The sequence below is a fragment of the Thamnophis sirtalis genome, unplaced genomic scaffold, assembly GCF_051295495.1.
Source record: "Thamnophis sirtalis isolate CommonGarterSnake01/CBP01778 unplaced genomic scaffold, rThaSir2_p1.2 scaffold_2, whole genome shotgun sequence".
Lineage (NCBI taxonomy): Eukaryota > Metazoa > Chordata > Lepidosauria > Squamata > Natricidae > Thamnophis > Thamnophis sirtalis.
Genome location: NW_028261382.1, coordinates 12,293,389 through 12,310,231, shown reverse-complemented (window position 1 = coordinate 12,310,231; position 16,843 = coordinate 12,293,389).

Below are 16,843 nucleotides of genomic sequence, written 5' to 3'. Positions count from 1 at the left end.
CGGTAGTTTGAAGTCAGTGGTGCAGGAAACAATATTGTGAGCGTCAGTGAAAATCGCACACACACACACACACACACGATATTAAGGACCTTCCCTTCCTCCCGGAGGCGCCGACAACGCCCATTTGCTTTTACAGTGGGAAATTAAACTCAAACCCGGCGGGGTGTGGCCATAGGAAGCAAGGGGGGGGGGGCAAATCTGCACGTGCTTCTAAAACGCCTCCCTCCCTCCTCCCGGTGCGGGTGGGGGTACAGAGAGAGAGAGAGAAAGCGGCCTCATCCATTTCTCTCTAAGGCCCCCTTTCATTTTCTTTGGCTGGTTATTCAGCCTTTATTCCCCCCCCCCAAAAAAAACCCCTCTTTTTTTCCTTTTTAGCAAGGGGGGCGTCTTCTGCGGGAATCAATAATTAGAGCCGTGCATGAGAAAAGTGAGCTGGCATTGTATGGAGGATGAAAGGGTGGGGACGGGGTTTGAATAAATCAGGGGTTTAATTGCAATGCCGTTGGAGGGAGGGGCGCTGGAGGTTGTGCCCCCGGGCTCAATTAACTGTACTTTAAGGGAGAGGGAGGGGGAAGAGAGAGAGACATAGAGACGCCCCCTCCCCAACCTCGAAAAGGCTGAATCGCACCAGTGTTTGGGTGTGCACGGGTCCCCTCCTCCTCCCCACCAGCTCTGCTTTGAAAGGGTGGGTGGACAGAGGGTTAGCCTCATTTGGTATTCCGTGCAGGGAGGAGGTCCTGAGAAAAACAGGGACACGCACACACCCCTTCTTCCCTTCCCAGCCTCAGACACGCCGCCCCGAGGTGCCCCTTAAAGATTTCTCAGCCCCGAAGTTTTTCCCTCCCAAGTTCAAGTTCAGTTAACCGGCCCTCTCGGCCACGGGACTCGCCCGCCTTCCCAGCCGGTGAGCGTTTTTGTTCCTTCCTTGGACAATCACTCTTTATCCAGCCCGAAGCACCAGCGCTCCGCCATACCCCCCCCCCCCAAAGCTTCCTAGTTATCCACCGCCCCCCCTTCCCCTTCCCTTCCCCTTTTCTTCCCTTGGCACTGTTCAAATGCTGGGGGGCTGCAAAGACCTTCGCAGCTCCGGTTTGTTGGTTCTCTAAGCACTCCAATTACCCCCCTCCCCTATTATTTTTCCCCTCCTTCTCTCTCTTTCTACACATATTTTGTATATCTCCAAATATCTCTTGCCTGGACCCCAGGGGGATCGGAGCTCTGCAGGGTGGGAGAATGGATGGGGCACCAGCACCCCGTTCTCCAGCTTCTTCGGTGTCAGGGAGGGCTTCGCCACATAGAGAGGGTCTCCCCTCCAATTTAACAACAGAGAGAGAGAAAGAGACTAACCACAAAAGGTAACTCTCTCTCTCACTCTCTCTCTCTCAAACTTTTGAAATAGGCCCAGGAAATTTAGAGAAAGAGGAAAGGTTGGGGGTTTCCTAAGAGAACTGCACCCAGGTAAGAAGGATAAATGTATACCTATATGCTTTTCTTAATTCTTGATTGGTTGGATGTTTTTCGGTGTTTCCCCCCCCCCCCTAACCCAGGTTTCCAGCTTGTGGAAGGTGCACCCCTTATATTTATCTCTTTGTGTCCCGGGTGAAAGATCAAGGAAAGGTGGCAACTTGTCAACTGCATTTTAGCTTATAAAGACCCAACTCCTGGGATTGTAGTATCCTCTATTGTCTGAATGTAGAGAACTGATTTAATTAAGTAAACGGCAGGTAAATAAATGAAGTGATAGATAGTGTATTATACAAGGAAGAGCAGGAGAGGTGGGGAAAATGAATCTCTACACACTTAACATGTGTGTGTGTGTGTGTGTGTGTGTATGTGTATGTGTATGTATGTATGTGTATATATATATATATGTATATATATGTGTATATGTGTATATGTGTATATGTGTATATGTGTGTATATATATATATATATATATATATATATATATATATATATATATATATATATATATATATATATATATACACATACACACACACATACATACACACACACATACATACATACACACACGTGTGTGTGTTTGTTTGTGCGTTGTGTGTGTGCAGTTACCTTTCTCTGGGTTTTGTTTCTTTCATTCAATTCTTCCATGATGTTGGGACACATTGATAATGTCCCTCTCTTCCTTTTCTTTTGTGCTGGTTTTCTGTCCCCCTCCTCTTCCTAATTCATATCTGAAAGCAGAAGGCCAGGGATATCTTCTCCTCTTGAACCCCTTAGGATCTGTAAACACAGAAACTTATCAGAAAGGGGAGGGGAAAGGACGAGCTAGAGAGAGAAAAAAATCTTGTTGGGTTCATGCTTCAAACTGACGCATCTGTCCCATTTCATTATGGTGTGCTGGTTGAACCCAGATGTTGCAGCTTGTCAAATCATGGTTTATGAGCTGGTGTTACAGGCCAAACCAGCCAGCTGTAACTTGTTAGCAAGCCACGGTTCTGCACACCGAGAGGGGGTCCGAGAGGGTCGCTCCAGCCAGCTTCTAAGATTGGGGGGGGGGAAGCAATGGATGAAAAGAGGTAACATCCTCCTGTTAATCTACCTTTCCTCCAACCTTAATAGACATTGTGTAAAAGGTATGGACAGTTGATTAAAATGAGGGGAGGATTGACTTTAACTTCAAATTAAATAGCCAACAGAATGCAGTAAGGCATGTACATACATTTTAAATATACATACATACATACATACATACGTGTTGCATTTGTGCTGATAAATAAAGGGAGACTAGTATAGATCTATTTCAAGCTATTTAGCTCTCATCAGCTAGCCATACCCTTACGGGGATTTGAACCTGGGCTGTATTACATATTAGGCAGCTGTATTAGGCACTAGGCCACAGGTTCTCCTCCTTTATCAGCTAAGCTGATAAATATATATATATTTAAAATGAGGGTGTCGTGGAGGATTATAACTAAGGCTTGATTTTCCCAGCATCTGTGATGAAAACAGGCTGTCTCCACCAACAGGAGTACCAACTGAACCCCACAACTCACTGTCCCCTCACCTGGCAGTTGGCTTTCATGCTGTAAGGACACCACCATTGAATTACTGGTCAGCGCAATCTTGCCAATGAAATTTCGGACCTTTTTCCCTGCTTACAAGAGAAATATTTACAGACCTCCTCACATCCTGGACATAAATTGTTTCAACTCCTACCCTCAAAACGAGGCTATAGAGCATTGCACACTAGAACAACTAGACACAAGGACAGGTTTTTCCCAAATGCTACCACTCTGCTAAACAAATAATTCCCTCAACACTGTCAAGCCATTCACTAAGGCTGCATTACTATTACTATTAGTCTTCTCATCGTTCCTATCACCCATCTCCTCCCACTTATAACTGCAGGACTGTAACTTTCTTGCTTGTATCCTTACGTTTATACTGATTGTTTCCTAGTATGATTTGATTGCTTATTTGTACCCTGTGACTATCATTAAGTGTTGTACCTTATGATTCTTGACAAACGTATCTTGTATTTTTATGTACACTGAGAGAATATGTACCAAAGACAAATTCCTTGTGAGTCCATTCACACTTGGCCAATAAAGAATTCTCTTCTCTTCTCTTTTCTAATTCTATTCTATTCTATTAACTAAAGGCAGAAAACTACCTATCTATGAAAGTCACTTCAAAGATAAATTCACCCCAAATTCCAGCAGTGAAAAGGGACAAAGAGAAAATGATCTCTACCAAGGGGAAACAAACCTAAGAAAGAGACATTTGTGATGCCTTAAGTTGTAGGAACATTTAGGAAGAGGTCTCTTTGTAAGGAGAGAGTTGAGACCTTGGATAGTAATCAACGCCATTTCTCAAAAGCATTTAACATTTTTTGGGATACAGTTCGAAGTAGAAGTCATCTTTCTTCACAAAGTAGAGGGAAGGGGACCGATATAAAATAATAAGAGTGTAAGGGTGGTGAGAAGATGATTAGAACATCTCCTAATCACTAAAACATGAAGAATGGTTGCTGGAATTGGGTGTGTCTGGTTTGATGAAAAGAAGGACTAGGGGAGACATGATAGCAATGTTCTAAAATCTCAGGGGCTACAACAAAGCAGAGGGAGTCAATCTAATCTCCTGAGAGTAGCACAAGAAGCAATGGGTGGAAACTAATCAAGGAGAGAAGCAACCTAGAACTAAGGAGAAATTTCCTGACAGTTAGAACAATTCACATGTGGAACAACTTGCCTCCAGAAGTTGTGAATGCTCCAACACTGGAAGTTTTAAAGAGGAGATTGGATTACCATTTGTCTGAAGTGGTGTAGGGTTTCCTGCCTAAGCATGGGGTTGGACTAGAAGACCTCCAAGGTCCCTTCCAACTCTGTTATTCCGTTCTTCCTTTCATGAGGATGATTCTGGATCCCATCTCCAGGAAAGGTTGGAAAAGATCCTAGCTTAAATCAAATGTTTGGGCAACCTGATGATTCCTGCAAAAAGTTGTGGGTCCCAGCTCTCACAATCCTTAGCATCAATCAATGTGGGTGGAGGCTAGTGGAATTGGGGCACATCTGGAGAACATCTAGTCATGACCATTAAATTGTACATCAGGACCTCTTCCAGAAGGCACAAGTTTTCCTAGGATACTGAGTGAAGTCCAAGAAGTGGGACACTAAAGAGGGTCAAAAGTGGCCAAATCGAAGCCTACATTAGACCGCATTTTCTTTAGTTGGAAATACAATTTTTTGTTGTTGGTAGTTGTGAAGTCATATCTGACTCCATCATGACCCTATGGACAATGTTCCTCCAGGCCTTTTTGGTACTGTCCATGGGGTTTTCATGGCAAAGATACTGGAGTGGGTTGCCATTTCCTTCTCCGGTGGGTCATATTTTGTCAGAGATCTCTGCTATGACCTGTCTATCTTGGGTAGCCATGCATGGCATAGCTCATACCTTCATTGATCTACTCAAGCCCGTTCGCCACGACAAGGCTGTAACCTATGAAGGGGCCACAAATTAAAAACAGCTTTATTACTCTCCTGCGATAAATATGGTACATTTTCACTTCTCTCACATGCATGTTACTGTTAGGTTTTACCTGGTTTGGGGGATACAGAGGGCTCCACTTAGGGATGTTGGGGGTGGGGTGGGGGAAATAATGGAGGCTCAGTTTGTGCATCTCCAGTTTTCTATTAGGCCCTGAGAAGGTTTCTAATTGATATGCAAGGGCCCCTGCGTCTTGGTTGTTTAAGAATAAAAGTCACCCCGTTATTTGGCGGTGAACATTTGATGGATTCAGGGGTTTCATGAAATCTCCGAATTAAATTGACTTTCTAATTTTATCAGGCCCAAATCAGGCATGTTTTACGTAGCAACATTCATGTAACAAGGTTCATTATGATCCAAATCAACGCCTATGAATTAATATGATCTGGATATGGATTGGAGAAATTCACACGCCCTTAAAATTCTTCCCCAATATGAACACCGTCGCCATTCAGAGCAATAACAGCAACACTGGGCGAAGGGAAACAAAGATCTGGTTAGCTTCCAGCAGCATTGCGTGACTTCATACAACACAATAAACCCAAGGTTCTTAATCTAAACCTGTGTTCCATCACTTACTCACAAGCCAAGGGTTCAGTCTCCAAAGAACTCAAAGCCATGTTGGTCTATATTCTTACTGCAATCTTCTTTCCGTGGTTCATGGAACTCTGGTTAATAGATTCAGTAGAATGTAATAGATTCAGTAGAATGTGCCTGGCATTCACACATCACAGTGAATCCTGCTGTCATTTATTAGATTTTGATTTGACAGGTTGAATAATGCCACCTCTACAGTTTGCAAAGCATGTTTCTTTTTCAAAATGCCTTTGCACATTCTAAAAGCTCAGTTATACAACCAGTTGATAAACCATAGCTATATAGATAATTATTTACTACATTGTTCAAATTCCATGTGTACTAAATAAATCATATGATGGCTTTATTTATATGAACACACAGCCACTTCATTTTAAGCCTAGACATTGTATATAATATTAGTGCATAACTTTAGCACTTGACAAAATCAGTGGTGCCTTGGGACAGGATATTATTGCAGAAATCTAGCTCTCTGCCAAAGCAACCCAGATTCTGAAGTGAATTCATGCACTCTCCAAAACGGAGGAAGGAGGGCACAATCATTAAAAACGATCATTTCTTTATCCAAATGCACCAATGATCAGCCAGGAAAGTCAGTCTGGTGTCATAGTTAAGGCATCAGAGTAGAAACCGGGAGGTAATGAGTCCAGATGGGAGACCTTGTGCCAGCCACTTTCTCTTAGCCCTCTAGGGAAAAAAAGACAAGGGCAAATCTCTTCCAAAATCTAGCCAAGAAAACTGCAAGGGCTTGACTCTTGGAGTTAAGGCTGACTTGAAGACACTGCTCACCCATCCCAAAAAACCTTGATGGATGAAGCATTCCAACTTGCAAAACAGACTAGAAGTTCTGCCCAAAGGATTAAAACATGCCCTCAGTTTATGGCAGCTTCTTATACCTGGTCAAGGGGGCAGAGGACTCCTTGTTGGCAAATTTTAAATTATGTTGGAGCAAGAGGCATCCGTGTGTTTCCTTCCTATCACAACTTCTCTTTGACCTGCCCTACTGGACTTAAAGGAGACAACTCAAAATCTTGACCCGCAAAGTCAAGAGTTCCGCAAAGGTCTTCATCAGATAGGGTTGATTTTTCGGTTGGCCAAGCTAAAGGTCTTGCCCTACTATAAATTTGAGGATTCTTCTGGTTGCCAGCATGGCTGCCCTCACTGGCTGGATTCATGTGCTAGACCAAACTTATAAGTTGCTTTAGTCAATAACTCAACTCAACGTTTAAGCAAACCAATGGATTGTAGTTTTTCCATGGAATCTCTCCAGATTCATTATATTCTAAGGCAACTTCAAAACAATTTCTTCCACTTCCTTTTCCATTTGTATCCCATCCCGTTGCACAAAGCTTTCCGTCAATGTTGGCCAGGCAGGTTAGGATGCAGGAATGCCTTGAAATGGGGCCAGGTGTGATCGTAATTAATTGCATTTGACTTTTTTAAAAAAGGGACTGGATTAAATATCTGGGAAAACTCTATTGCTTCTACTTTGGGGGACCAGTTGAATCTCATTCCTTTTCCTTTTTGCCTGATAAAACTGATTTTCTATGACCATCTTACTGGGCATATTCTAACATTGCCTGGGTGCATTCTTGCCCTGCAGGATTCTTTGTTTAGGGCGATTCTTCGCCTTCTTGTTGTTTTGTGATTTCAATTGATCAGTTTTATCAACCAGATATTCTACCACGGTCCAAGAGCCATCTGATTGCGGTGGTCCTCCCGGGGCCAATCCATTAAGCCAAGGTTTTGAAGCATCTATTGGATTGCTACATCAGGATGCAACAAGGAAGGGAGGGGGTGAGAACCTGCTGACCATTAAGTCCCAAATTCCTTTGGTCACTTTCTCTACATTTCTAGTCCATAAGAAGTGAAATCCAAAGGGGGTGGGTGGGGAAGGCAGGTACAGGCCAAGCACTTTCTTTACTCTGAAGTAAAACTTTTTTTTTCAAGATTTACAAAATACAAGATACAAAAATAGATAAAGCTCTTTACATATTTTCATCTCCCATAGCTCATCTCGCCTTACCTAGTATAAGACTAGGTTGCTAATTCCATGCAGGTAGTTATAATGGATTTCCTATCAGCTTTTCAAGTTTTTCCAACGTTGTGGTCTAATGGTATTACTCGACGGTGAATTCTCACCTCTAATACATTTCTACTCTCATTTGTCCCTCTGTCTTTGTGTATTGTTTATTTGAGTTGTTGCTTAGATCATTTTAAGTTAGTCAGCTATCTCCTTTTATATCTGAATCTTCACTGTCTCATCAAGTAAAACGTAACCACCTTCTGAACATGTCACTTCTGATTCATTTTCTTGCAAGGAAGGCTTAGGGGGAAAACATATAAAGAGGAAGAGGAGGGAGGATGGAGAGAGAGAGAGAGAGAGAGAGAAAGAAAAATAAAGAGTGAACAAAGGAGAAAGAATGGAAGGAAGGAAGGAAGGAAGGAAGGAAGGAAGGAAGGAAGGAAGGAAGGAAGGAAGGAAGGAAGGAAGGAAGGATCTAGGATCAGTGGAAATATAATCGGTTTTGAAAAAAAGCACTCCAACTGTTAAGATTCTCAGTCATCGAGGTCATGGTTGTCCCAAAGCTGCTTTAAAAAATAAAAAAGGCAACTTTTTCATTTTTTCCTTGAAGAGGTTTCGCTTCTCATCCAAGAACCTTTTCCCGTTCTTGAGTGAAGTAGCTCCTTGGATGAGAAGCTGAAATGTCTTCAAGGGGGAAAAAAGAAAATACATTTGCCTTTTTTGGAAGGGCGGAAAAACACCTTTGGGACAAGAATCTTTGTTAAGATTCTTGTTCACAATAGGATGGACAGTCATTTAACTGACATGAAATTGGAACTATAGTACCTCTGTCGATCCACCAAGGTCCAATGACCAAGGTCCCTTAATCCTGAGCCTTATCAATGGATCTGTTTACAACCGAATATGAAACAGTAGCAGACTTTTTAAAGGTGTAATATTTCTCATTTAAAGTGGGCGTTATTAAGTTTAAAAGTTCACTCCTCGCCTCTCTTTTGAGACAAATACACTCTCGTCCTTTGCTGTTGTGTGTCGAAAACTTGCACGTTGGGGAAAATAATGTGGGGTGCAATCATCCCCTTGATGTGCTATTTTACTAAATGAAAGGGATTTTCTTCTTCTTATTGGGAAGAACATGTGTTAAAATATAGTATTTTTTCCCTTCCCTAATCTGAAGTGGCAAGGGTGTTTATCTTGCTTTAAAAAAAAAGAGGCAAATCTGTTTTTGCATTCTATGGGAACTGATTTGCAAACCATCCACGACACATCGAGTGATTGCAAATATTGTTCATATTTGGGACTGTATTTTATGGTCAGCTCTGCTTCGGTTCAGAGAATGCGATTCTTCTGCTTCTTCTCTAAAACAAAACAATCGCAAATGCTTAAGTATTTGCATTTTTTACATGTTCCCCCTGTATATGTGAAAAAGCCTACAATTATTTTTCCTTCTGGCGCGATTGGATAAAGGAGGGGGGGGGAAAACCCTCAACACTTCTACGGGAGTGCATATGTGTCTAAGATTTCAGCACCACCTGTAAATTATATGTGCCTTTAGCTTTAGATAGCTTGTCTTCTTAAACCTCTGCGTCAGGGACAAGTGAAATGCACGCATCCGTTATGTTACACGTGAGAAAGGATGTTTGCACACTGAATTGACGTGGAAGGAGCAGGCAAGATTATAGATTAGATGCACAGTGTTTCCACGTTTCTGAATGGGTGGGTGGGCTTTTGGCAGACAGTCATCATATATTTGACAGATCCTCCAGTAAGATACTTTGTGGATTGATCTATTTAGCCTTGGTGCGAGCTGAGAAGGAAGCAAATAAGATAGACAGTCTCACCTTCTCTTTTTCCTCCTTTGATCTCCTGCCCAACCCAGAAGAGTTCTACCTTAATCAATTCTTAAATATGCCTTGGGCTAACTCCTCAGGGAAGACTCCTATCTGAAAACGAAGTGGGCTTGAAGCCTTCCAGAGCCAGGGGAACGTGAATATGCGTTTGTTTGTTTTTTTTCCAAATCCGAGCTCTGGATCAAAACTCAACAAGTTTTCTGGCTGAATGGAGTTCTACCATCAACTCTGAAATATGCCTTGGGGCTAACTCCTCAGGGAAATCTCGGATGTGAAAATGAAGTGGGTTTTAAGCTTCCCAGAAATCTCAAACCTTTGGAAAGTGGCTTCTTTGGCAGCCAGTTTCATCCACTAGCTTTACTCCCAAATAAATATTTTTCAGCGCAGCTCATGTTGAGAAGTGCCCGCCGGGCCTGGAAATTGGAAACTCCTAGAAAGTAAAGACCCATTTAATCCTCCCACCTTTTGGGGGGCAAATTTAGGGTTTTCTAAAGCAACACCTAGCTTAGAGTAATATTGTAATAATGGATGAATTCTACAGGCAGGATTAAAGTCATAATAACAGATGAATAAAAGCAGGCGGTTTTGTATATAGAATACCATTTCAGGGCACTGTTTCAATTTTCGCCTTTCTTCCATTATTCAAATATTATTCCCTACTTTCATGGGATTCTCCTTAACCTGATGAGTGACCTAACTCATTTCCTGCATTTGCACCAGACAATAACCAAGCAGGTAGGGCCCATGAAAAAGGATACGGGTCCCCTCAACAACAACGAATCTTAACTAAGAGTAAAACTCATTGAGTAGAGCATGTTTTGAGAATGCAGCATCTGTATGATTAGGAATTGCAGTCTTTATGTGAACCCCCCCTCCCCCCTTCCCTGTTTGCTTGACTTCCTGCCAACCGAACTTCCTTCCTTCCACATTTTGAACCCAAGTCATCCGAGGGAGAGAATAAAATAAAACTAAAACCAAGAAATTTGGTTGAAGGGAAATCCTTAGGATGGGGAGGGGGGAAAATCCTTCCTGACTCATCTTGAGATCTTCTGAATCTTGATTAATTCCACTTACCTGGAATGTGGATTTAAGAAATAGAGGGTAGGTATTTTTCCATCCCAAGTTGAGAGAAGCTAAGAATTGGATTCCTTGGTTTTTTTTTGGGGGGGGGAATTATTCTCCAAAGCTCCAAGAATTCTCTGCAAAGGTGGGAAGGAAAACGTTGACACCATTTTAGGGATTGGTAGCTGTGGCGAGAAATGATAAGGTAGAGGGATTTAATCAATTAGATTAATACATTTGCATGCAATTGGCAGCGGATAATTGAGATCAGTCACTGTTACTAATTGCAGCAGATGGCTACTCCTGGACGATCTCTGCAGATCTTTTTTTTAAAAAGCGCTAAGCAATGCTGGTTTGGTTAGATGTTGAATGGGAGACCACAAGGAAATCTCAAGGCGGTAGACTGGAAGTCAGGAAGCACCCCAAAGAAGCCAATGGGAATATTGACTATTTCTGTATTGTTGCCAAGTCAACTGGCATGGATATTTTCATCAAGTCAACAAGAGTTGGGAGGGAAACTTTAACCTATTGATAAAGAATTAGAGTAAATTGTTGGTTGGTTTGGGAGAGAATATACTAGACTTCTCAACATAAGAGTTGAGTTCTGGCAACAGGCTAAACAAGGCTAAAACAGGTCTGGATGCTAAAACAATCCAAGCGTTGTTATTTTATCAGTTGCACGTGTCACATTTTCATCTTCAGATGGAATATAATTCGCCGTTGGAGCTTTGGCTTTGATGTGTGAACCCAACAATGGCGCGGAATCAGAGTTTAAGTTTGGGTGAACGATCTTTAAATCAAGAGTGGGGAAGGGTGGGGGTGGGGGGCAACAGGGACTTGACTTCTTAACGTTTTGTGAATTATCCTATGCGCTTCTTTGTGGAAGGTGGGAAGCTTCCAATACAAGATCCCAACTTGATTTGGCCAGGCTTTCTAAATTATCAGATTTTGAGGGTTTCTGAAAAGGGGGGAAAGGACGCAGGCACACACACCCCGGGAGGCGTTAGCCAGCTGACTTTGGAATTCTGGGAACAGTAGTCCAAAATGTCTGGAGGGCATCAGCTTGGAGGGGGGTATTATTAAGTTTATGGGCAGGGCTGTCTTAAGGCATGGGTCTGATGGGCACTTGCCCATGGGCCCCACGATCATAGGGGCCCCATACGAATCCGTGTATGTTAACCCTTCATTGGACCTTGTATCACTGGGTGGCTCAGTGGCTAAGACACTGAGCTTGTCGATCAGGAAGGTGGGCAGTTCTGGGGTTCGAATCCCTAGTACAGGTCTCCTGCGTGAGCAGGGGGCTGGACTAGGTGACCTCCAAGGTCCCTTCCAACTCTGTTACTGTTAAAATACAACAACTGTATCGCTTACTGGGTATTATTGTGTTTTTCCAATGTTTAGCATATTGCTGCACAGCCTGTTTTTGTTGGAAGTGCCAATCAAATAAATACACGTTTCATTTTATCGACCATTTACATTTTCATTCCTGGGAGTAGTTGTCGTAGGGGGCCAGGACACTGCTTTGCCCGGGGCCCATAATGCTGTCAAGAAGGCCCAAATTATGGGCACCGAACACAGAGATTTCTCCTTTCCCCCCGAAATTCGATAGGCACACAAAAATCACCGGTGAACAACTTCTTGGGCAAAGCAAGTCTGAAACCTTTTCTGCACTGCGAAGAGGTGGTTTATCGCCCTTTACAGAGGGCACCATGGGACTGCACTGATGGTTACGATCATCGTAATCCATAACCGTTCGTGTACCGGGTGGCGACGGTGTTTTTTCCGGTTGGAGCTCAAGGAAGGCGCCCGCGATGCTGTGCTAATCGGGCTGTTTCAGCTCTTTTTCTCTTCTGTGGATGAGACTCTGCGGCGGGTAGAGCCAAGGTCTCTCGTCAAACCGTTTTGCTGACTGTAGAGAAGAAAAAAGGCCGCTATAGTTTGACTAGATTCGTTTAAAAAAAAAAAAAAACGGGCGGGGGGGGGGGGGTCGGGAGATTTCCCGAAGGTCGATTCAACGAAGACCCTCGGCTAAACGCCGTGCAGAAAATGACAGTGGAGGTTTAACGTGAGAGTACGGCAAAGCTAGGGGAGAGGCTGGGTGCTAATGGATTTTTGATCTCTAAACCGATAAGGCGGCCTATTCCCACCCACCCCGCCCCTAGACACATTTAAATCCTTTACAATAATCCTCCCCTTCCGTGCGTGTGCAAAGTAGTGCAAATGGTACTTTCCGAGTGGTAATGTGATAGATAGATTAAATTCCCAAATGCGCGCTCTCCCTCCCTCCCTCCCTCCCTCTGTGTATGTGTGTGTGTGTGTGTGTATGTGAGAGAGAGAGAGAGAGAGAGAGAGAGAGAGAGAGAGAGAGAGAGAGAGAGAGAGAGAAAGAGAGAAAGAGAAAGAGGGACACACAGAGAGAAAAAGACAGAGAGAAAAAGAGAGAGGGAGAGAGAAAGAAAAAGAAAGAAGGAAAGAAGGAAAAAAAGAAAGAGTGTGTAGGATTTTGTCTGGCCAGATCTCTATGTTATTTGCAAAATGCGGGCAATCCTCTTTAGCCCACTTTCAAAGTGATTAGCAGAAGGAAACCAGCTCTACCGCCTCCCTTCTTTTCCCTTCCCCAACGCATAAAAAACATTTTTAAAAAAGTTGCACGCCAAATAATCCAGTGCATATTAAGCAGGGAGGTTAGCATCTTTAAAACACCTCCGTTTCCTTAAGCAACGACGAGGCAAGCAGGGGTTTCCCCACCCTTCCACTCCAGAGATGCTTGGTTCATTCAGGGCGCCTTCGTTTTGATCGCAGGGACCGAAGCGCAGCTGGGAGCAGCCCCAAGGAATAGGGCCGAAGTAAAACTAACGCTCAGCAACATACTACTTGAATGAAGTGGGCGAGTGAGCCGTGAGTTCCTGTACGCAAATCTTACCCCTTGAGTAAGAAGGGGAGATCTTTCCCCTTTCCCCCCTCCCCCCATTGGAAGAAATCTCTGATTCTCTGGATGCTATGGTGTTGCTAAGGATTGGCTAAAGTGAGGGGGAAATTTAGGTTCCCCCCTGGGGATAGATGGTGGGATCGAACTATGCCTTCTTACCATCCACCCCTAGATTGGCGTATGAAGCCTACGGGGAACTGATTCACTGCCTTCACCCAACGCGCCATGAAACTATCAATTTTAATCCAATTTGGGGGGAGGGGATTGGTGGAACGCTTTCGCCCCTAAACGAAACAGATGAGTCGCCTCTAAGTAACCAGTATAAATCTAGAGAAAATGGGTGTATAGCAACAGCACTTAGACTTATATCCCGCTTCACAGGGCTTTAACCGACCCTCTCTAAGCGGTTTACAGAGTCAGCATATTTGCCCCCAACAATCTGGCTCCTCGTTTTACCCACCCCGGAAGGATGGAAGGCTGAGCCAAGCTTGAGCCGGTTAGGATCGAACTGCTGGCAGTGTGAAGTTAGCCTGCAGTACTAATCACTGGGAGGGAGGGAGGGAGGAAAGGAAGGAAAGGAAGGAAAGGAAGGAAGGGAGGAAGGAAGAGAGGGAGGGAGGGAGGAAAGGAAGGAAAGGAAGGGAGGGAGGGAGGGAGGGAGGGAGGGAGGGAGGAAAGGAAGGAAGGAAGGAGGGAGGGAGGGAGGGAGGGAGGGAAGGCAGTAGCAATTATATACATATATTATAGACTTATATACCATTTCACAGTGTTTTACAGAGTTAGCCTATTGCATCCAACAATCTTGCTCCTCGTTTTACCGACCTCTGAAGGATGGACGGCTGAGTCAACCTTGAATCAATGCAGCCCCCTAGTTCCTTGTCCTGCTGCTGCCCCCTCTCCATAGCCGAATATGTGAAGTGGAGGTGGAGGGCATTTATATGGGCATAGATCATCGATTATTATACCGATAGGGGACACCTCCCCCTTTCCAGCAGTGTTAAGAGAGCCGCGCGCGCTATAGCAGCGAAGTGAATGGACCGGAGCCAGCTTACTCTCCGAATCGAAAGATTGGGGGGGACGGGACCTCTAAGTCTAATATTGGAAGGCTACAATTCAGGTCCGGCTCCAGGTGAAGAGAGTGAGGAAGGCATCTCTACGGAGAGTCTCAGTCATCCAGGTCAGGGTTGTCCCAAAGGTGCTGGTTTTTTTCAAGAGGCAACCGGACTTCCTTGTTCCCCACCCCCTCTTTTGAAGACGTTTCGCTTCTCATCCAAGAAGCTTCTTCAACTTTGACTGGATGGTGGGGAATGGAAGGATTGATACTCCTTGGAGACAGCGGGTCATTTGCATCCTTTTGAGAGAGTCGTTGAGGCCGCTTGGAGGTTTATCTGTGTCCTGAGGGTCACCTGAGTAGTGCAAATGGTCCCTGTAGTCCGCAGTTTTTTTTCTGGACATCCATTCATCCTCCCACGCCCTTCGAAGGGGATTCATCCCAAAGGGCCGGGCTAAAAGTCTATGGAGCTTCTCAGTCCTCCAGGTCATGGTTGTCCCAAAGGATGGAAAGGACCAGCTGTCTGCAAGGAGTACCAATCCTTCCAAGTCCCAAAACAAAGTATAGCTTTCTTCAGAGCCAGATTTAACATTCTTCCTCCCACACTCCTCCAGGGCAGGTATAAGAGAACTCCAATAGCAGATCGGGTCTGCATATGTGGTAAAGGAGAAGTGGAAGATATCTCACTGGTTCTATTGTACTGTGAGCAATACAGAATTCATAAGGTCTGCATATATTCTCCCCTTACTAGAAAGATTGCCAGGGAGGGCTGACAATTTTTTAAATTTTTTTTTAACATCCCATAGATCCATCTTATCTTACAACGGTCCTACTTCTTCCCTCCCTCCCTCTTTCCTTCCCTTGTTTCTTCTCTCCTACTCCCCTTCCTTCCCTCCCTCCTTCCCCTTCCCTCCTTCTCTCCTTCCCTCCTTCCTTCCTTCCCTCCTTCCTTCCTTCCCTCCTTTCTTTTCTCCTTCTCTCCTTCCTTTCCCCCTTCCTTTCCTCCTTCCTTCCCCCTTCCTTCTCTCCTACATTCCCTCCTTCCTTCCCTCCTTTCTTCTCTCCTTCTCTTCTTCCTTCCCTCCTTTCTTCTCTCCTTCTCTCCTTCCTTCCCTCCTTCCTTCCCTCCCTCCTTCCCTCCTTCCTACCAGGGCTGACAATTTTTATATAGGCTTTCTGCACGCATGCAGTGGCAAAATTCTGTGTTGCTGCTGCAATGTCCACAGGAAAAAAAAATTGGTTACAGAATTATAGTTGTCATCTTGTACCAATTATTTGGACATATCTCTAACAATTTCTGGACCATTATATCTACTCCCATACCTACCGGCTTTTTACCCACCTAAACCAGGGAGTGCCCCGAATAGTTTGAGAGCATGTGTTGTCCCAACAGGGATACTATTATCCACTTTTAATGGCAGTACTTTTTAAAAATATATTGTAAAAATGTAATGTCTTTGACCGTAATAAAAATGTCTGAAAGATGTCCTTCCGTGCCCCACCGTCCAGTCGGAGCCGAAGAAGCTTCTTTGGCTGAGAAGCGAAACGTCTTCAAAGAAAAAAAAAACAAGAACAGTTACTTCCTGGGGTGGGGGGGGAAACATTGACGAAAGCGTGTTTTCTGCAGGCCACGGTAAAGCAATCACGGGGCTTTACGCACCACGGTGGGTGCGATTTTCCCGCTCCCCCCCCTCAATCTCCGCGCTTTAGAGTTCCTTTCTCTTTTCTCCTTTCCTTGGGGTGGGGGGGCGGGAACCAACCTCCTCGCGCGCGTGGGGAACGACATGCTAAGGTTTCTCTTAGCCGTGGGATCGCTGGCTCTCGGCTCTCCCCTCCCCCCCACTTCTTCCTGCTAATTTCAGCCTTTCAGCCAAATTGGGGTGGGGGGGGAGTGGGAGAGTCAGAGCAGAATCCCGCCCCCTACGCGGGCAGCCATTTTGTGGCAGCGGGCTAGGATGGCATCTCCGAAAGCTTTGCCTGCTTTCTCTTCCCTCCCCTCCACCCTCACGCATCCCCCGCCACGCCATAAGGTGGCCCGGCCGTTTATGGAGGGGAAGGGGAGAGCGCGGAGGGGGGACGCGGAGACCCCGACTTCTTGCGGGACAAAGAGGAGATTTGCAGAGGGGTAATTCGGACGAGGCAAGCAGGCTGGCACAGTTCAGCTATGGAACCAGGCAGGGCTGAAGACTAGTATGGGCGCCCTCACCTACTACATGGATCCAGAAATCAATCATGTCCTAATTGTACGTTTACAAGTTTTGGAGCTCCAGATTTTTGAGCTGACATTGTCCTCCCACTTATGACTGCGTGACTTTGTT